This window comes from Pinus tabuliformis, chromosome 5_2 (genome assembly GCF_031772625.1).
Source record: "Pinus tabuliformis cultivar Carrire ecotype Pingquan chromosome 5_2, CPIR1, whole genome shotgun sequence".
Lineage (NCBI taxonomy): Eukaryota > Viridiplantae > Streptophyta > Pinopsida > Pinales > Pinaceae > Pinus > Pinus tabuliformis.
The window spans coordinates 116958070-116978256 of NC_142306.1; the positions used below are offsets into that span (position 1 = coordinate 116958070).

The window sequence follows — 20187 nt, forward strand, 5'->3', positions numbered from 1 at the left end:
CATCTGATCCACAACAAACCTGGCCAATCACCATTAACCACATGCGTATTCATTTCAACGTTTGACTTTATGCACCCCAAATCTCCACCGTCGATCTGTCTAGCTTGATCCAACGGCTATCGCGTCCTCTCAATACTTTATGCACCCCAAATCTCCACCGTCGATCTATCTAGCTTGATCCAACGGCTATGGTGCAATCTCACATGGATTCTAGCATGACCGGTATCTGCCTGAGAGCATGCAAGAATAGTGGTTTTCTCGTGCTACGTGTCACCCAGTTATGCTAATCGCATAAAATTTTGGAATTTCGCTTACAGCCTTAAGGGCGTTGTTAGAGCCTAGATTTGCCTCAGGCTGAAAAGGCAAGCTTCTAGGTCCACATCAAACCACGCTAAGCCTCATAGCTAGCCCTACGAGGATAGGAGAGGGCTCTCTCCGGGTCAAACTCAGTAAAAATATGCAATAGGGTCTGAGATGACTTAAAATGGGAACTAATTTTAGGCTAGTAAATAAATATGAAAGAGGTAATTTATTGGATGACTGAATTTTCTAGGCTGTATGGAATAAAGGACAACATGAGCTGGGAAATTAAATCAAAGACGCAGAGTATTTCGTGAGGCAAGATAGGCAGGAGGTTCAAAAATCAAATTGAAGTAATATGGAGTGGAAAGACTGTTGAGAGGTTGAAAAGGGCATAACAAATGAATCCCTTTCAAACAAAAGAAGACACACAGAGGATGAATGCTTTTCCAAGGCAGAGCAATAAACTGGATTCTACCTTTCTTAATTAAAAAACATTCAACTGGAAATGATTATGATTGAACTGTAAAACATAACAAGATACATATGAAACAGAAAGAAGAAACATGTGCTAAACTCATACCACATGAATCTCATGAATCAGAGCTACAACATTTTATTAATTTCCTGGCCAAACTATACAGTGAAGTGCTGAGTTTTCCTTCCACAATTTTTTCAGAACTCAGACCTCTTACAAATGATTTTCAATACAATAAATAAACTCAACTATGAGAAAATAGAGCGACCAAAAATAGGGGATTGTTTAATCATTAAAAGATGAAAACCCAACCATCTGTAAAAGGAGCAGCAGCGTTACATTTTCTACTCGAATCTGATGATGACCAATGAAAAGGTGAAATCTGTAGGTGTAAATCCCTTTGAAATCGTGACTAAGGGCAAGAATAGGCAATCTGTTCCTATCTCTGCTGTAGTAGATATTCTTCGTTCTAATTTTGGCTTTCGGTCATTGACTTTTCACCTTCCCTTTTGTCGTTTGAACAAAAACCAATTTTTTATAATTAGCATCCATAATCTCATATGTATACAAATGAATGGGTGTATCGTCATCCCTTCTGAACTGTTTAACATTGCTTCTAAATGTAGAAACATAATCATTATCATCATTATTTTTACTCTGGGCATCTGACTCATGGCTGACATCCTCCTTACGCTTCTCATTGGTGTTGCAAGAGGTGCTTTGAAGGTTTGCATCTGCGGTAATACTAGAATTTTCAACCATAACCCTAGAACTAACCATCTTATGAACTTCAAACAAAGGAGATCGTCCTGCAAGAATAGCATCCATAGTTGCTTCTAAGCTATGATGAATTCGCCATTCAGTCAGTGATATCATCTCCACAACACAAGTAAAAGCAAGTGGCCCTTTTCTCTCACGTATTGTTTTTTGAACGCCCCTTATAAACGCCTCATCATCCCCCAGTGTAACACTCTGGATGCCACCAACAAGCATCTCCAGAGAAGGATTTTTATTAGATTCTCAATTGTCATTCCATGAGCTGTTCCAACTAGCTGTATTCCACGTTGAGCAATCGTACTGGCAGCCAAGGCTTCAAGCTCTGTTCCAATTTCATCAATTACAATGGTCTGAGGCATATGGTTCTCAACTGCTTCTATCATGACCTAATTATAGTGGTCTTCCCAACACCTAGACGTCCTATAATTAAAAGAGAACCCCCACTCTCAACCAGGTCTCGAACCATATATGCACTTCCAGATATTGCCCGGCCAACTCGACATGTGAGGCCAATAATGCATCCCCTACGATTTCGAATAGCACTAATACGATGCAATGAATGATCAATGCTCGCCCGATTATTGTCTGCAAAGTCACCTACCTTACATATATAACTTTGAATCGCAACATGGTGCCTCGATCTTCATTCAGATAACCACAGTTTATTTCTTCACAAGCAATACCAAAGTCCACTAACACTTACTTGGAGCAAATGAGTTGAATCGATTTGATTTTCATTGAAGCCGTGATGATTTTTGGTCTTGGAGGCTCTGTGCATCGTGCCTCTTGGATGCACCATGCAAGTGGAGAAAAACACTGTGTAGAGGCGCCCAATGCGCCGCGCTTGCTCAGTGCACCGCGCCAGTCACCCAATGCGCCGCGCACTGATCCAACACACAGTTTGGCTTCAAAACTTCATTTTTTCACTTCCTTGTTTTATCTTGGCTTTTGCTGATGTCTTTGGCGTGCATATGGATCATCGAATGTGAAAATAACTCATGTATACAAAGGAATTTGATTCTTTCTTTTGACAAACCCATTTCTGCAATATTTTGAACTTTGACACTTTACACCTTTAATACATACTCTGTTCTTTGTTTCCACTGATTTTTGAGCTGATGATGAATCTTGTCAACTTTTGTAGGTGTGGTGGCATCGGATTTCGGAAAAAAATGACCAGAGGCTACATTTGAACATTTTCAACCGAAAAACCTTGAAAATATACATGGCAATTATTTCAAAAGACGAAAAGACGACTTTTTCTTCAAAACAAGGTTTTGAAGAAAAGTCATGATCAATCAGTATGACAATGAAATTTTCGAAATGAAAACATATTTTGAACCTCCCTCTAGCTTGCTGGCATTATTGGACACTTTTGAAAACCAAATTTGCAAAAACCTAGACCTGATGACTAAAATAACTCTTTGCTGACAATCAAACAGGACTGTAAATGACCTTAAAATTGATTCGATAAACAGACCTAAACCAACAGGATAAGGCATGAGGGGAAATGACTGACAAGGTCCTTCCGTTAGATTATGGCATGCCCTTAGCAGAATGCAACTGAGTGAATCGAGCGAGACACCTAAAAATGAAATGCAATAAGAGAAATGATCTCTGACAAAGGGATGTAAAGAACAACTATAACATTGGCTCCAATGGGGATGGTAGCTCCCTGGAGGTCCCAAGAACGACAGATCTTTGGGAGAGCAGACAGTGCCTTCGTCCATTGGGCTATGGAGTCCAAATCAACACCAAACTGTTAACTGATTTACTGACTAAAAATTTGACTCAAACTAACTCAATGCAAACTGAAATGACTGAAAAACTGACTCGACAAACTGAAACCAAAACTGCAATGAAACGGGAACGAAGTGCTGCCTTTGGCTGCTTATTTATTTACAAAATCTACCCTACTTTGCTGCAGAGCCAATAGATCAAGTAATGTTGTAATGCCAGATCAACCATTCAAGTAACTGTGACAAGGATGCTGCTTGAGAGTGTTTCCACCAGGACACAGATGTAATTGCTGGCAGCCATACATGCACGTAATGAGTCTGGTTATGTAAAAAATAATTTGATCTATCATTTAAACTGAAAAACATTTCCATGTATGTTGCAATAGGATCGCAAAAGCCAGACTCTGTTTGCTGCCCCAACTCTGCAATACATACTTCCAGCTGCACACTATCAATGCAAATATCCATGGGCAGCTCTATTGTTTCTTGTTTTGAAGGAGGGAGAGTTTCCAAGAACTTTTTGGGATCTCAGAATTCATATGATTGGATCTGATCATTTAAATATTGAATCTCCTTCTCAAATCTTTCAACAAGTAACTCACAGAAACCAGTTTTAGCTTCAGGAGGAAACTTCGGAGATTTCAAACATTGAAACACGGCAATGAAAAATGCTTCATCAATTTCAAAATCCACTAACTGATCTCTAACTTCTTTTACAACTTCACAAAGTGCAGGGTCTGCCACATACCCTACCATTGCATGAATGGATCAGTGAGCACTGGAATCTCTGGGTTGAGTTGGAGTCGCCAAGTGAATGTTTCAGCCTTCATATGTCTGATCGTTGTCCACCATCAACAATCAGATCTGAACTTGATACATGTACTGGGGCGATTTATAAGTTAAGTGTTACGATTACAAGCTAAACCGGAGATTGACTGAAGCAGCGTTTATCTACTTCCGCTAATGCAAAGCAAAAGCGTTTCGAAGGCTACCTGGCATGACTTCAGGCTTCGTCTGTAGCTATAAATCAATAACACTAACAAGCAAACCATTTTCTTCCCCAGTACACTATGTTAGAGCCTAGATTTTCCTCAGGCTGAAAAGGCAAGCTTCTAGGTCCACATCAAAACACACTCAGCCTCGTAGCTAGCCCTACGAGGACAGGAGAGGGCTCTCTCCGGGTCAAACTCAGTAAAAATATGCAATAGGGTCCGAGATGACTTAAAATGGGAACTGATTTTAGGCTAGTAAATAAATATGAAAGAGGTAATTTATTGGATGACTGAATTTTCTGGGCTGTATGGAATAAAGGACAACATGAGCTGGGAAATTAAATCAAAGACACAGAGTATTTCGTGAGGCAAGATAGGCAGGAGGTTCAACAATCAAATTGAAGTAATATGGAGTGGAAAGACTGTTGAGAGGTTGAAAAGGGCATAAAAAATGAACCCTTTTCAAACAGAAGAAGACACACAGAGGATGAATGCTTTTCCAAGGCAGAGCAATAAACTGGATTCTACCTTTCTTACTTAAAAAACATTCAAGTGGAAATGATTAAGATTGAACTGTAAAACATAACAAGATACATATGAAACAGAAAGAAGAAACATGTGCTAAACTCATACCACATGAATCTCATGAATCAGAGCTGCAACATTTTATTAATTTCCTGGCCAAACTGTACAATGAAGCGCTGAGTTTTTCTTCCACACTTTTTTCAGAACTCAGACCTCTTACAAATGATTTTCAATACAGTAAATAAACTCAACTATGAGAAAACAGATCGACCAAAAATAGGGGATTGTTTAATCATTAAAATATGAAAAGCCAACCATCTATAAAAGGAGTAGCAACATTACATTTTCTACTCGAATCTGATGATGACCAATGAAAAGGTGAAATCTGCAGGTGTAAATCCCTTTGAAATTGTGACTGAGGGCAAGAATAGGCAATCTGTTCTTATCTCTGCTGTAGTAGATATTCTTCGTTCTAATTTTGGCTTTCGGTCGTTGACTTTTCACCTTCCCTTTTGCCGTTTGAATAAAAACCAATTTTTTATAATTAGCATCCATAATCTCATATGTATACAAACGAATGGGTGTATCGTCATCCCTTTTGAATTGTTTAACACTGCTTCTAAATGTAGAAACATAATCATTATCATCATTATTTTTACTCTGGGCATCTGACTCATTGCTGACATCCTCCTTACGCTTCTCATTGGTGTTGCAAGCGGTGCTTTGAAGATTTGCATCTGTGGTAATACTAGAATTTTCAACTATAACCCTAGAAATACCCATCTTACAAACTTGAAACAAAGGAGATCATCCTACAAGAATAGCATCCACAGTTGCTTCTAAGCTATGATGAATTCGCCATTCAGTCAGTGATATCATCTCCACAGCACAAGTAAAAGCAGGTGGCCCTTTTCTCTTAAGTATTGTTTTTTGAACTCCCCTTATAAACGCTTCATCATCCCCCACTCTGGATGCCACCAACAAGCATCTCCAAAGAAGGATTTTATTAGATTCTTAATTGTCATTCCATGAGCTGTTCCAACTAGCTGTATTCCACGTTGAGCAATCGTACTGGCAGCCAAGGCTTCAAGCTCTCTTCCAATTTCATGAATTACAATGGTTTGAGGCATATGGTTCTCAACTGATTCTATCATGACCTAATTACAGTGGTCTTCCCAACACCTGGACGTCCTATAATTAAAAGAGAACCCCCACTCTTAACCAAGTCTCGAACCATATATGCACTTCCAGATATTGCCCGGCCAACTCGACATGTGAGGCCAATAATGCATCCCCTACGATTTCGAATAGCACTAATACGATGCAATGAATGATCAATGCCCGCCCGATTATCGTCTGCAAAGTCACCTACCTTACATATATATCTTTGAATCGAAACATGGTGCCTCGATCTTCATTCAGATAACCACAGTTTATTTCATCACAAGCAATACCAAAGTCCACTAACACTTGGAGCAAATGAGTTGAATCGATTTGATTTTCATTGAAGCTGTGATGATTTTTGGTCTTGGAGGCTCTGTGCGCCGCGCACAAGCCCAGTGTGCCACGCCTCGTGGATGCACCGTGCAAGTGGAGAAAAACACTATGTAGAGGCGCCCAAAGCGCCACGCTTGCTCAGTGTGCCGTGCCAATCACCCAACGTGCCGCACACTGATCCAACACACAGTTTGGCTTCAAAACTTCATTTTTTCACTTCCTTGTTTTATCTTGGCTTTTGCTAATGTCGTTGGCATGCATATGGATCATCGAATGTGAAAATAACTCATGTATACAAAGGACTTTGATTCTTTCTTTTGACAAACCCATTTTTGCAATATTTTGAACTTTGACACTTTACACCTTTAATACATACTCTGTTCTTTGTTTCCACTAATTTTTGAGCTGATGATGAATCTTGTCAACTTTTGCAGGCGTGGTGGCATCGGATTTCAGCAAAAAATGACCAGAGGCTGCATTTGAACATTTTCAACTGAAAAACCTTGAAAATATACTTGGCAATTATTTCAAAAGACGAAAAGACGACTTTTTCTTCAAAACAGGGTTTTGAAGAAAAGTCATGATCAATCAGTATGACAATGAAATTTTCGAAATGAAAACATATTTTGAACCTCCCTCTGGCCTGCTGGCATTATTGGACACTTTTGAAAACCAAATTTGCAAAACCATAGACCTGATGACTAAAATAACTCTTTGTTGACCTAGTCATCGAACAAGACTGTAAATGACCTTAAAATTGATTCGAAAAACAGACCTAAACCAGGAGGATAAGGCATGAGGGGAAATGACTAACAAGGCCCTTCCGTTAGATTATGGCATGCCCCTAGCAGAATGTAACTGAGTGAATTGAGCGAGACACCTAAAAATGAAATGCAATAAGAGAAATGATCTCTGACGGAGGGATGTAAAGACCGACTCTAACAAGCGCGTGAGAAACTGCTTACCACCTATGAAAATCTACTCCATCGTTCCACATGTTTTTCCCGTGATAAGATCTTTTCCATTCATCTCTTGTTAACCCTATTCTTCCATCTATTCACTTCACCTCCATGATAAGATCTTCGTCATTCATCTCCCATTAACCCTGTTCGTCCATCTATTCAATTAACCTCCGCGATAAGATCTCCGCCATTCATCTCCCGTTAACCTTATTTGTCCATATATTCACTTAACCTCCGTGTTAATCTTGTTCATTGATCAATCCACCCATATATTCATGTAATCTCCTGTGATAAGATCTTCACCGCTCATCTTCCGTTCTTATTGTTCGCTAATCGATCCAACAGCTCCTATGCACTGATGATTCATTACGTCTCCCTTTCGCTGATTTTGATCTTCGATTGCTTTTCTGCTTGACTCCTTCTCGAACTTTGTTCTGCATATCCTTAAAATGCTGCCACTCCCAAGCTTTGACTTGTTCATTCAATACTGTCTAATCATCGTAAACACCAAAAAAACCAAAATAAAGCGAAAATAGATTTAGTTTAGTTTCCTTGCTTACACCTTAGTTTGGTTTGATGCTCTTTACTTCTGTAACTTAGATAGCAGCATTAGGTTAGTGTTGATTTAGCAATTCTGCTTAGTTTAGCTGTTTAAATGGTTAATTAGGATATGGTGTGATTTATCATTACATGTTGTTTTCTTCATTACTGCAGTAGAGTAGCTCTCTTAGAATAGATTTTCTCTTCTTCCATCAAAGAATCAAGCTTCTTCTGACTCTATAGAAGTCTGGCTTGGAACCCCTGGGGTCTCTCGCTAGATGAACAAGTGACAACAGGTAGGACCTTCACTTCTACTTGTGCATATAGCACTGTCACCTCCAAGTTTGTACGAACCCCAGGTTGATAAGTAAAGCTGGTAGCCCAGGTGTTGCAGCATCCTTGCTGCAATACTGACACTTATCAAAAATCCTGTGCAATAGAAGTTGAGAAAGATTCATCCGAATTTAGAAAATCAGATCAAATCTTATTTAAATAAGCTTCTCAAAGCCAAAATAATTTTTCATGTAAAGTATTCAAGGTGAGTTTCTAACCTTGTCCCAAACAGGAAAAAGAATGGTGATATTCGAATATGTATAGACTTTCGCAGTATTAACAAAGCTTGTCAGAAGGACAACTTCCCATTACCTCATATGGAACAGATACTGCAATTAGTTGCAGGCTCATAATTGATGTCTTTTCAGGATGGATTTTCAGGTTATAATCAGATTCTAGTACATGCAGATGACCAGCTAAAGACCACATTTCAAACTAAATGGGGCACTTATGTCTATCAAAAGATTCCATTTGGGTTAAGCAATGTCGGTGCAACATTTCAGAGAGCCATGGACATAGCTTTCAAATGTTTGGTGAAAAAATTAGTGGTAATTTATTTAGATGACATCACTGTGTATTTGAAAAAGGCGCAGTAATCATTTAAAACAAATCTTTGAGCGTTGTCAAAGGTATGGAATTTCTCTCAATCCTAAGAAATATTTCTTTGCTTTAAATGAAGGAAAGCTCATTGGATTTATCGTATCCAAAGAAGGAATTCTTATTGATCCCGATAGGATAAGAGAAATTTTTGAAATCCCTTTACCTCATAACAAAAAATCCATGCAATTTTTCCCAGGTCAGATAAATTTCGTCAAAAGATTTGTCTGACTTTTCACGAATTGTTTTGCCTCTCCAATCTATGAGTAAGAAAAGTTATGTTTTTAAATGGGGACATCCCAAGCATGAAGCTCTTAATCTGATTAAACACGTAATAATAAATGCTCCCTCTTTAGCAACTCTGAATTTTTCTAATCATTTCATTTTATATTCCTTTGCTTCCGAGACATCATATGCAGCTATACTCACACAAGTCAATGATGACAAAATCGAAGCACCGATTTCTCTTTTATCTCCAATTTGCAGGGAGCTGAATTAAACTACTCAGATGTTGAAAAACAAGCTTTTGCTGTTTTCAAATCAATACATCATTTTAGACCCTTCCTTCTCATGACTTGCACTAAGGTAATAGTCCCATTCCCAGTAGTAATAAATTTACAGATGCAAAGAGAGGTGGGTGAGAAAAGAGAAAATTGGGTAACAACACTGAAAGAATATGACATTGAGATCAGACCAGCTAAAATTGTTAAAGGTCAAAGTTTTTGTAGAATGTTAGCAGGAGCATCCAATTTACCAACACTACAAGATTCAGGTGACGATATATCTATGTTTCTTTGAAGAGTGAGGAATGATCTCACCTATTATGTCCAGTCCCCATTGTTCAAATGGTTGTTCAATGTTGACTGATTGTAATGGTAATGCGGGTTTCCTCTGTCTTCCAGCAGCTGTTTGACAAATTTTACATTTCCTTACATATTCGTGTGCATCTTTGAATAAGGTTGGCCAATAATAGCCAGCATGTAGGATTTTATGTGTTGTTGTGTCTCCTCCAAAATGTCCACCAGCTGGTCCATCATGGAGTTCCTGCAAAACCTTTTCTGCCTCAGATTTTTCAAGGCATCTAAGAAAAACAGAATCATATTTTTTTCTAAACAACACATCATTGATGATTTCATATTGCTTAGCTTTTATCCTCAAAGCCCTTTTTCTTTTGTAATTAAGTTGCATAGGGGCATATCCATTTTCAAGTAAAAGATGATATCAATATATTTGGATTCAGTATCGTTGAGGCTTACCTCACATTTTTATATATCGTCACCTGAATCTTGTATATCAGAGGAGGATATATCAGCATGGGAGGACCAAATCCTCTGCTTTAGCGGAACATGCAGTGAAGACCAAGCATCATATATGCATTGAGGAGGCTAAGGTCGTCACAAAAATTTCTCATTTTCATCACCGCAAGTTTAGGGAAGCCATTGAAATTGAGCGGTCTTCTAATAATATTAATAGGGATGACGACTAGAAAATTAGTAGTTGTTGGATTCCCGCCCTCTCTTCTTAGTCTTTCTCCTCTCTATCTGAGCTTTTTATCCCCTTTCTTTGTTTGTTTCATGCTCTATTCCCCTCTTTTATAGAGGATTACCCTCTCTTTTTATTTATTTTTATTGTTTTTTAGTAATATTATTTATTACTATTATTATTATCACTATTAGCCTTATTATTATTATTTATTGATTTTTATTAATTTATGTATTATTATTATCATTATTATTTGTAACAACGTTTATTGATCTTGTCCTGAAGATGAACCACACTGGTTGGTTCGAAACGCATCGACGAGATTTTATTTTATGTGATTTTTACCGAAAATGTTGTTACAGTTAATATGGATCACATAAGTCTAAATTCTACAATCACTATTATTATTATTATTATTATTCATTTATTTATTTATTTAAGAACACACTCTTTTTTTATATATATTTTTAAATAATTTTCATTGTATTATGATTTATTTTTCCCTTCTATTATATTTATTTATTTTTACTTTTATATATTTTTTTCGTTTATTTAATAATTACTTGTATATTTTTACTTGTATATTTTTACGTATTTTTATTTCATTTTATTCTATTCTATTCTATTCTATTTTTATTTATTTATTTATAAATAAATTATTATTATTATTATTTTTATTTAGTGTATTTTTATTTATTTGTCCTTTTTATTATTTATTAACTTTAAATTTTATTTAGGTTAGCTTATTTATTTAGTTATTTATGCATTTTTATTTTATTTTATTTACCCATTTATTTATTTATTTATTTATTTATTATTATTTATTATTTTTTTTCCTAGTTGGATAATCAAATAAATAAATAAATAATATTAATCAATAAATAAGGAATGAATAAGTTAATTAATATATTAAATAATTATTATTTATTAATTATTTAAACAATTTAAATTAATCCCCTTCCCTAGTCATATATAGCCTTTTAGTTGGTTTATAATATTATATATAATTTTCCCTCCCTAATCAAATATAGCAGTTTTCCTCTAGCTGTTAGGTTGACCTATCTTCTTATTTAACCTTCCTCTGAGATCTGTCTCTTCATCTTATCCTGAAGATGAACCACATTGGCTAGTTTGAAATGCGTCGACCAAATATTCTCTATATGATTTTTTCCGAAAATTTTCATGAATTAACAAGTTATGGATCACAGAAGCTTGAATTCGAATATCATTGAATTTATTGATCAGTTTATTATTACCAGATTTGGTCTACCAACTGCCCTCATGTTTGACAATGCATCTTATTTCATAGGCAATGCTATGACAGAATTTGCTCTTAAAAGAGGTTTTAAACTTAAATATTTTGCTAACTATTATCCTCAGGGAAATGGTTTGGCTGAATCTACAAACAAAAATCTCATAAGAATCATCAAACGAACTGTTGATCAAAGTCAGAAAAATTGGCACAAATCTTTGACATTTTCTCTATGGGCAGATCGAATAACACAGAAGGCCTCAATAGGCACTTCTCCTTTTAATTTGGTCTATGGGAAAGAAGTTGTTCTCCCTACAAATATAGCTATTCCCTCTCTAGCCCTGGTTCAATTTATTGAAGAAACTCCTTCCTCTTCTATGCAATTAAGGCAATCGCAAATCCTCAAGCTCGAAGAAGAAAGAGATAAAGCCAAAATCACACATGCACATCATCAACAATTAGTTAAATCTTCATTTGATGCAAATTCTGTAAGTCCTAAATCCTTTCAGCTTGGAGACCTTGTATTGAAGTGGGATAAAGCACACGAGGAAAAAGGTAAGCATACCAAATTCCAAAGAATGTGGCTTGGCCCATTTCAGATTGCGGAGCAAATTGGCCCATCCACCTTTTTACTGCAGGATTTATCAGGCAAGAGAGATTCTCTACCTGTTAATGGGAAAATTTTGAAGAAATATTTTTCATAGAAGATAACCTCTTCTATCCCTTGTACACTATTGCCTTTACTTTTTCTAGGAAAATAAAAGTTAAATAGCATTTACTTTTGGCCTTTACAATAATAATCTCTTTTATATTTTGACTTTTTGCTTGTATAAGTAGAGACTGTTGAGAAGATAATTTTCACATTTGAAACATAAGCTAAGTTCTATTACTCTGAAATCTGCTTGTTTTCCACCAAAATTACTTGTCCTTTGCAAAACCTCAACTTTATAAAGAAACCTTTGTTCTACCATCGGTCAAGAAAAGTATCTATAACAAAGCAAAGACTCTCTGCAGAAAAGCATCCTTAGCTCTATAATTGTCATCCAGAAACTCTTAAGGAGATCCAGAATGGTGATGCCTTGTCTGTACGAGAACGGTCCCAGAACAAAAACAAAAATAAGTCATCAAGTGGGATATCTAAATCTTGAGGGAGCTCTAAATCTCCAGGAAAACCTATAAAGGTGGTGTGCTGGAAATGTGGAAAGGAAGGGCACTACAAAAGGGATTGTAAATCTAAAGCTCCTGATAAAGGAAACGGATCTCATGATGCTCCTTCTACAGAGGCGAAAACCACCTCAAATGAAGGTGGGGATGTGTACTTGGCTTCTTCATGTACGCATGCAGATCATGAGGCATGGTTGATTGACTTAGGTGCATCCTTTCACTTCACTCCCCATAGAGAGTGGTTTTGCAAGTATGAGAAATACGATGGTGATGATGTCTTCTTAAGGGATGATAGGAAGGCTAAAATCGTTTGTCGTGGGAAAGTAAAGTTGAAGTTGCAAGGTAGAAGGGTTAGAACACTTCTTGGTGTTCTGCATATTCCTGCATTGGCTAGAAATCTGATTTTTGTAAGCAAGTTGGATGATGCAAATGTAAAAACAGTGTTCGAGAAGGATACCTGCAAGATGGTTCGGGGAGCACTAGTATTGATGCAGGGAGTTCAGATTGGAACTTTGTACAAGCTACAAGATAGCACTGTTGTTGATGGGTGCAACAGTTTTGTGATTCCTGAAAGTGGAGCAGAAAATCTAGTGGTCTCTGGAGAGAAGACCATGCTGTGGCATCAAATGCTTGGACATATTGGAGAGAAGGGCCTTTGAATACTTCACGGTAAAGGTATGGTAGAAGGTATGAGTAATAGCTCTCTGGATTTTGATTTATGTGAAAATTGTGTATATGGGAAGCAGAATCGGGTGAGTTTCCCCTCTGGTGGTAAGAGGGCAAAACATATATTAGAGATTGTGCATAGTGACGTGTTTGGACCTGTGAAGATTCCATCAGTGGGTAAGTTTGTGTACTATGTATCATTTATAGATGACTTCTCAAGGAATACATGGATATATTTCCTTAAGAAGAAATCTGAAGTCTTTGATAGGTTTAAATAATTCAAGGCTCTGGTGGAAAACCAGACAGAGAAGAAGATAAAGGTGTTGAGGATAGATAACAGTGGAGAGTTTTGCAGTAAGGAATTTTAAGAATTCTATAAGGAGTGTGGTATAGCACAACAAAAGACTACTCCATATACACCTCAGAAAAATGCAGTTGCAGAAAGAATGAACAAGACGTTGATGGAAAGGGCAAGAAGCATGCTCAATGGTGTCAGGTTAGGACAAGAATTATGGGCAAAGGCGATGGAGACAACATGTTACCTAGTCAACAGATCACCTTCATCAGCAATGGAGGATAAAACTCCACAAGAGGTATGGACTGGTAAGAAACCCTCTCTTTCACATCTGAGGGTATTTGGATGTAATGCATATGTACATGTTCCAAAGGAGAAACGAACCAAGTTGGATAGTAAATCTGAAAAGTGCATCTTTCTTGGGTATAAGGATGGTTTAAAGGGTTATAAGCTTTGGAACCCAATAACAAGGAAGGTTGTGTACAACCGAGATGTGGTGTTCAAAGAGGTGAAAGATGTTATTAAACATGAAGTCCAACCAAAGGAACCTGAGAAGATAGAGTTTGAGCTAAAGGAAGAAGAATCAGACTCTACAGCAAAGGGGGAATCAAAAGATGAAGAGCCACAAACTGTGGGTATGAGAAGATCAGTTCGAGAAAGAAGGCAACCAAAAAGGTATAGTCCATCTGCTTTCTGTTCAAATTTGTTTTTATCTATTGTTGATGATCATCCCAGAACTGTGAAGGAAGCAGTAGAGTCAGAGGATGGAAAACTCTAGAAAGAGGCCATGGTTGATGAAATGGCATCTTTGCACAAAAATGAGGCTTGGGATCTGGTGGAGTTGTCGACTGGAAGGAAACCCATTGGCAGCAAATGGTTGTTCAAGAAGAAGACAAATGCAGAAGGAAAGGTGGAGAAATACAAAGCTCGGTTGGTAGCAAAAGGTTATTCCCAGGTGTTGGGAATTGATTTTTGTGATATTTTTTCTTCTGTTGCCAAGGTAACTTCTATTAGATTAATTTTATCTGTTGCTGCTGCTTTTGATTTTCAGGTAGAACAGATGGATGTGAAGACAACGTTTCTTCATGGGGATCTGGAAGAGGAAATCTACATGAAGCAACTTGAAGACTTTGTGGTGAAGGGTAAGAAAGAACTGGTATGCAAGTTAAAGAAGTCTTTGTATGGGTTAAAACAATCACCAAGGATGTGGTATCAGAAATTTGATACATTTATACGGGGACTTGGCTTCACCAGAAGCAAAGCAGATCACTGTGTGTATTTTAAATTAATTGGTGACCGTGTTATTTATTTGGTCTTGTATGTGGATGATATGTTGCTGGTTGGAAATGACAAAGAAATTATCCAGGATTTGAAGACCCAATTGTCCTCCAAATTCGACATGAAAGATCTTGGTGCTGCAAACTATATTTTGGGCATGGAAATTAAAAGAGATCAGGAAAAGAGGAAGCTCTGGTTAAACCAGAGGAAGTATGTCGAGACAATATTACAGAGGTTTAATATGCAGGATAGTAAACCAGTGAAGGTTCCTATTCCTGTAGGTGTAAAGTTATCTGTTGAACAGTGTCCCAAGACACAAGAAGAGGAAGAGGATATGTCCTGTGTTCCATATGCAAGTGCAGTCGATAGCCTGATGTATGCAATGGTTTTTACTAGACCAGAAATTGCACATGGAGTGGGAGTATTGAGCAGGTTTATGTCAAAACCAGGGAAGGAGCATTGGATAGCAGTGAAGCGGGTTTTCAGGTATTTGCGTGGCACTAGTGATTATGGTTTGTGCTACCAAGGAAGACCAGGATTGGACAGAGTGTTGGATATTTGTGGCTTTGTTGATGCAGATTGGGCTAGAGATTTGGATCAGAGAAGATCTACAAGTGGGTATGTGTTTAACCTATTTGGAGGTGCAGTCAGTTGGATGAGTAAGAAACAACCTGTAGTGGCACTATCAACTACAGAGGTAGAATACATGGCAGTCACTCATGCAAGCAAGGAAGCAGTTTGGTTGCAAAGATTGTGTTCAAGTATGGGATTAGTACAGGGAGCTATAAGGATAGACTGTGATAGCCAAAGTGCAATTTTTTTGGCAAAGAACCCTACTTACCATTCAAAGACAAAGCACATTGATGTTCAATATCACTTTATGAGTGATATGATAGAAGACAAAAGGGTGTTGCTGGTAAAGGTGGACACTTTGAAGAATACTGCAGATGCATTGAAAAAATCTGTGAGCTCTAAGAAGTTCTCTTGGTGTAGAGAAATAATGGGCGTTGCAGGGCTGGATAAATGACTAAGCTCTCTTGTGGCCCCTTGTGGAAAGAAAACAACAAGTGGGAGAATGTTGGGTTGTGTTATATTCTTTCCACGACTAGCCCACGTAGTTAACCGGGGGGTTAGAAGGGGGGCGAAGCCCCCCCCTTCATTGCGCCGATTGCATAGTAGGGGGAGTCATAGGGGGTTTGAGGGGTGCAAGTAACCCCACTCTATGGGGTCCGGGGTAGTGCCCCGGAAAATTTTGGTTTTGGACCCTATATTAGGTTGGGCGGACCTACCTATGGTTTTGTGCATGTTTTTCACACATGGTTTTGGACGCGATGGTTTTCGGTCCATGGTATTGGATGCTTCGGCATGTATAAATATGTATTGTAACATTGAAAGGAACATAATGAAAAATCAAGCTGGTAGTCGCAGTTTCGGGACAGGGAAAAATCTCTGTGTATATGTGCTTTATGTGTTATGCTCTCGCATTGTTTATTTTCTATGTTTTAGAATTCGTATGTAGGTAATTTCTGTACGGGGTTAAAACCTACAGGAATTTCATCTGAGAAATCAGAAATGGTGTCGCTTTTCTCTAATACCACATGCAGTAGAGACGGAGGAACTTCGACATGGGAGGCCATGTACAACTTGTTAGAAGAAGAGAATCCCAGGCCACTGGTAACAAAGGCCACGACAGATGCTCAGGAGTCATCTGATGCCTCCTATTTCGAAATAGCATGTTCTTCCTCAACCACATAGCTACAAGACCAAAAATAATCCCATACACGGACATGGTCAAATGGGTAATTAACGAGGTAGACATCATAGACAAAACCTTCAAGAATCACAAGCAAGAGGTCATGGGGTCTTTCTCAACAGACAACCTACGACTAATGTACCAGTTACCTGAGCCGCAAAAGTTCTACAACAAACGGTTCCTTGAGCAATTCGCCAAGTAAAATGAGGACCCATCAGACGCCATGCGAAAATCAAACGAAGGCAAGCTTAAGCAAGACAAAATTGGTATGTACTCAACGACATCCATTTCTCACCCTCATAGTTTCATAGCAGTAATGATATGTAGGTTATTCGATAGACCCAATAGAACCAAGTTTTCCATGGATTGGCTCCCATTAATAGATGCAGCAGTGAATGCAACAATAATGAACTAGGCTCAAATTTTATCAGATAATTTGGCAAAGGCCATTATAGAATATAGAAGGAAAAGAAGTTCCTCTTTAAGGGTTTATCCCCCTTTTTTCATGAGTGCTTTTGTTATGGATGCAATCTATTTTTGTTCTCAATTTCCCAAAATGGGATGGAAATGGATTTTAGAGAACCCACTTTCCATCCATATATATCATAATATTTTTTGGGAATCTAAATTCCACCCCCATTTTTATAAAATATCTCAAGGGTTATGCTACCCATTCATAGAGAAGTATATAATAGGACCACCCCTAGGTTTTTTAAAGAGGTCAAAGTAGATATCTTGCTAGTAGATAGATGGTTTGGGGAAAAAACATTCACCTACATTAGAGTTTTTGGGAGCATTGCTTCACCACATGTCCTCCCATATTATGTCCCCAACAAACTAATGGCCAAAAAAATAGCCTACCAAATAGCAAGGGAAGGTGGAATGAGCAGAGGACTGAAAGAAAAAAAGAAGGCCATTTGGCCTACATTCCCATTACAATGTGGTGCTTTTGCACTACATGATTATGGACATGCATTAAAAGAAGTAGAGATTATTAAGTCTCTGAAATTAGCTACAATTTCGGGAAGGTAGTATGACCCAAATGGCATTGTTAAGGAATTTACTACTACAGTAAAAGTAAAACAGTTCACCCACGAAGAGGACGCCTTTGATGACCTCTTCCTATAGGCAGAAACATTTTCACAAGTTTTGCATATGGCATCACTACTTTTGACCCCAGAAGATGTTAAGGCTTTCCATGTGTATAGAAAAAAGATATTATTAAAGGTCCCATTGGACCTACTGCAGATTGAACCAATAAGGGAGCCAACTCCCAGCGTAAGCTTGGAGGGCAGCTCTAAAGAAACTCAAGAGAGATCTACACATGAGTCAGAGCACTCAAAGCGGAAGTCTCAAAATGGGGGAGGAAACACCAATAAAGAATCTAAAAAAGACACAGCTCAAAGTACAGAGGAGACGGCTGAGTAGGCCAAAGCAAAGAAACAAGCAGAAGTTGCTTCTACTTCAACTCAGTCAGGTAAAGCTCCAGTCATTGACCTCGAACAAGAATGGGAACAGTTCAAAAAAAATCTCCACACAAATACAAACCCTAAGCAAACATCTGGAATGAAAACTCCCAAGCAAACCTAGCATAAGTTGAATCTAGAAACAACAGAGGAAAGAGCTATAGGCACTCAGGACGTTGAGGTTATTCCTGCTACTCCTACTTCAGAAATTGTTTTAAGAATTGAGGAAATACCTCCTCTAGATGTATTCTATATCCCTACCCACAAAGTTGTAGTCAAGAGACAAAGGAAGAAAAGAAAATTGGACATTGTAGCTGTTACGACTCTAGAAAATGAACCAATGGACATCGTATGGAAGGACTCACATATCGACCCATCTAAGAATCTCACAAAGCTATCACAATTCATGGGAGCCTATGCCACAACAACTATTGACAAGGCGACAGAGGTCCAAATGTTGCTCAAGGAAAAGGAACAGAGAATTTTGCTGCTAGAACAACAATTAGCCCAAGAAAAATCTAATCAGCAAGCAGAATTACAAGTAGCCCAGCTCCAAAAGGAATTCGAACAGATGAGAATACAACATCAAGCCAACTTAGCAGAAAAGGATTTGCAGATACAAGCCATGATAGATAAACTTAGAGACAATCCGCAAATCGACGAATTCATCAAGGAAGCGCTCAGCCTCAATTCCTTACTAATGCAGCAAAAGGAAGTATTTTGCCAAAAAATCTCGCAGATAAATCCTTATTGCGAGACCAGTGATAAATTAACAAACCAAGTTATTGATATGAGGCTTGAGTATGACAAAATCCACAAAAGGGTTTCTGAGTTTATCACCTAGCAAGAATCAGAGGATGGGAGGAAGGCTGACCTACCAAAGCTGGAAGAGTCTCATAAAGATATTCTGTTCACAAATTGGGATTCTCAGTTGAAACAGGTGGAAAGGGCAACAACGATAGCAACGACAGCAACAAACAGCATAATAGAAGCCATTAACGAAAATCTTCATGCGCCAATCTAGTCAAGGAATGTGTACCAGGATTTCTTCCTAATGCCAAACAGCTAGAGCAGCAGTGGAAACAGGCAGCGCAAGAAAGGAGGAGGTAATCAAACAGTTAAACAAGATGAATTGGGAGGCATACTGGCAGTTTTTAGTGAAACCACACAGCTAATGGATGACTCTAAGATGTTTAACAACATCTACACAAAAGATAGTGCCAACACTAACAAATTCCATATTTGTTGGGTAGTTAAAAATTGTGATCAGCCAACCGCCTCAGCTCAAGCCCATGACTAATATTTGCGACCTTAGAGATCAAGTTCAAAGGAGCTAGTCATTAATTTTTTTTCCTTTTAATTTTATTTTTGCATATTCTGAGGAAGGTTGTTTGAAACCTCCTTAACTATTTTTGTAATAATTTATTTTAAGACATATAGTTTAATATTTAAACCCCTCTCATGCATTTAGAGAGGGGTCCAGAAATTTTATCAAAAACACTTTTCAAAACATTGCACTTCTGTACTTTTGAGGAGGTTTTGATGAAATGAATGGAACAAGATCTATTTTCTTTAAATATCTAGCATGCTCTACTGAAATGCACTTTTGTACTCTTAGAATGTGTTGGATTGATTGAAATTGGGTCAATATTGCTAAAGCACATGAGCAGGACTTATCATATATGGTACTTTTATCTTATGATCATGTTTTATTTATGTATCAAGCAATACTTATTCTTTCAATTGTTTTATGTATGAAAGTCTGAATTATAGTTTTAGCATTATTGCACTTTTGTATGATGTTAGCTCTGATTCCGTTGTGAATACATGAACGATTTTATATGCGATATATTTTTCTCAATCATTTTGTATAACTATTTATCCAAAACAATTATTGTTAAACGATTTAATTTCTTGTTGCAGTTGAATGATCTTTATTATCAATTGTTGTAAGACATCATTGTAGATCGCATATCATATTTTATTCCAGAGTATACTTATAGTTAAATAGTGTTAAAATAGGATATATGCATGTGTTGGTCTGGGGTGTGTTAGCCTCCTGTTGCAACAGGGTTTCATCTTTCATGATTG

The 20187-nt window shown here is 37.6% G+C and overlaps 1 pseudogene; it reads right to left on the reverse strand.

Moving 5' to 3' along the window:
• Positions 1–1264: 1264 nt before the first annotated feature.
• LOC149157774 (uncharacterized) overlaps positions 1265–20187 on the reverse strand; it is a 35139-nt pseudogene continuing 16216 nt past the window's right edge.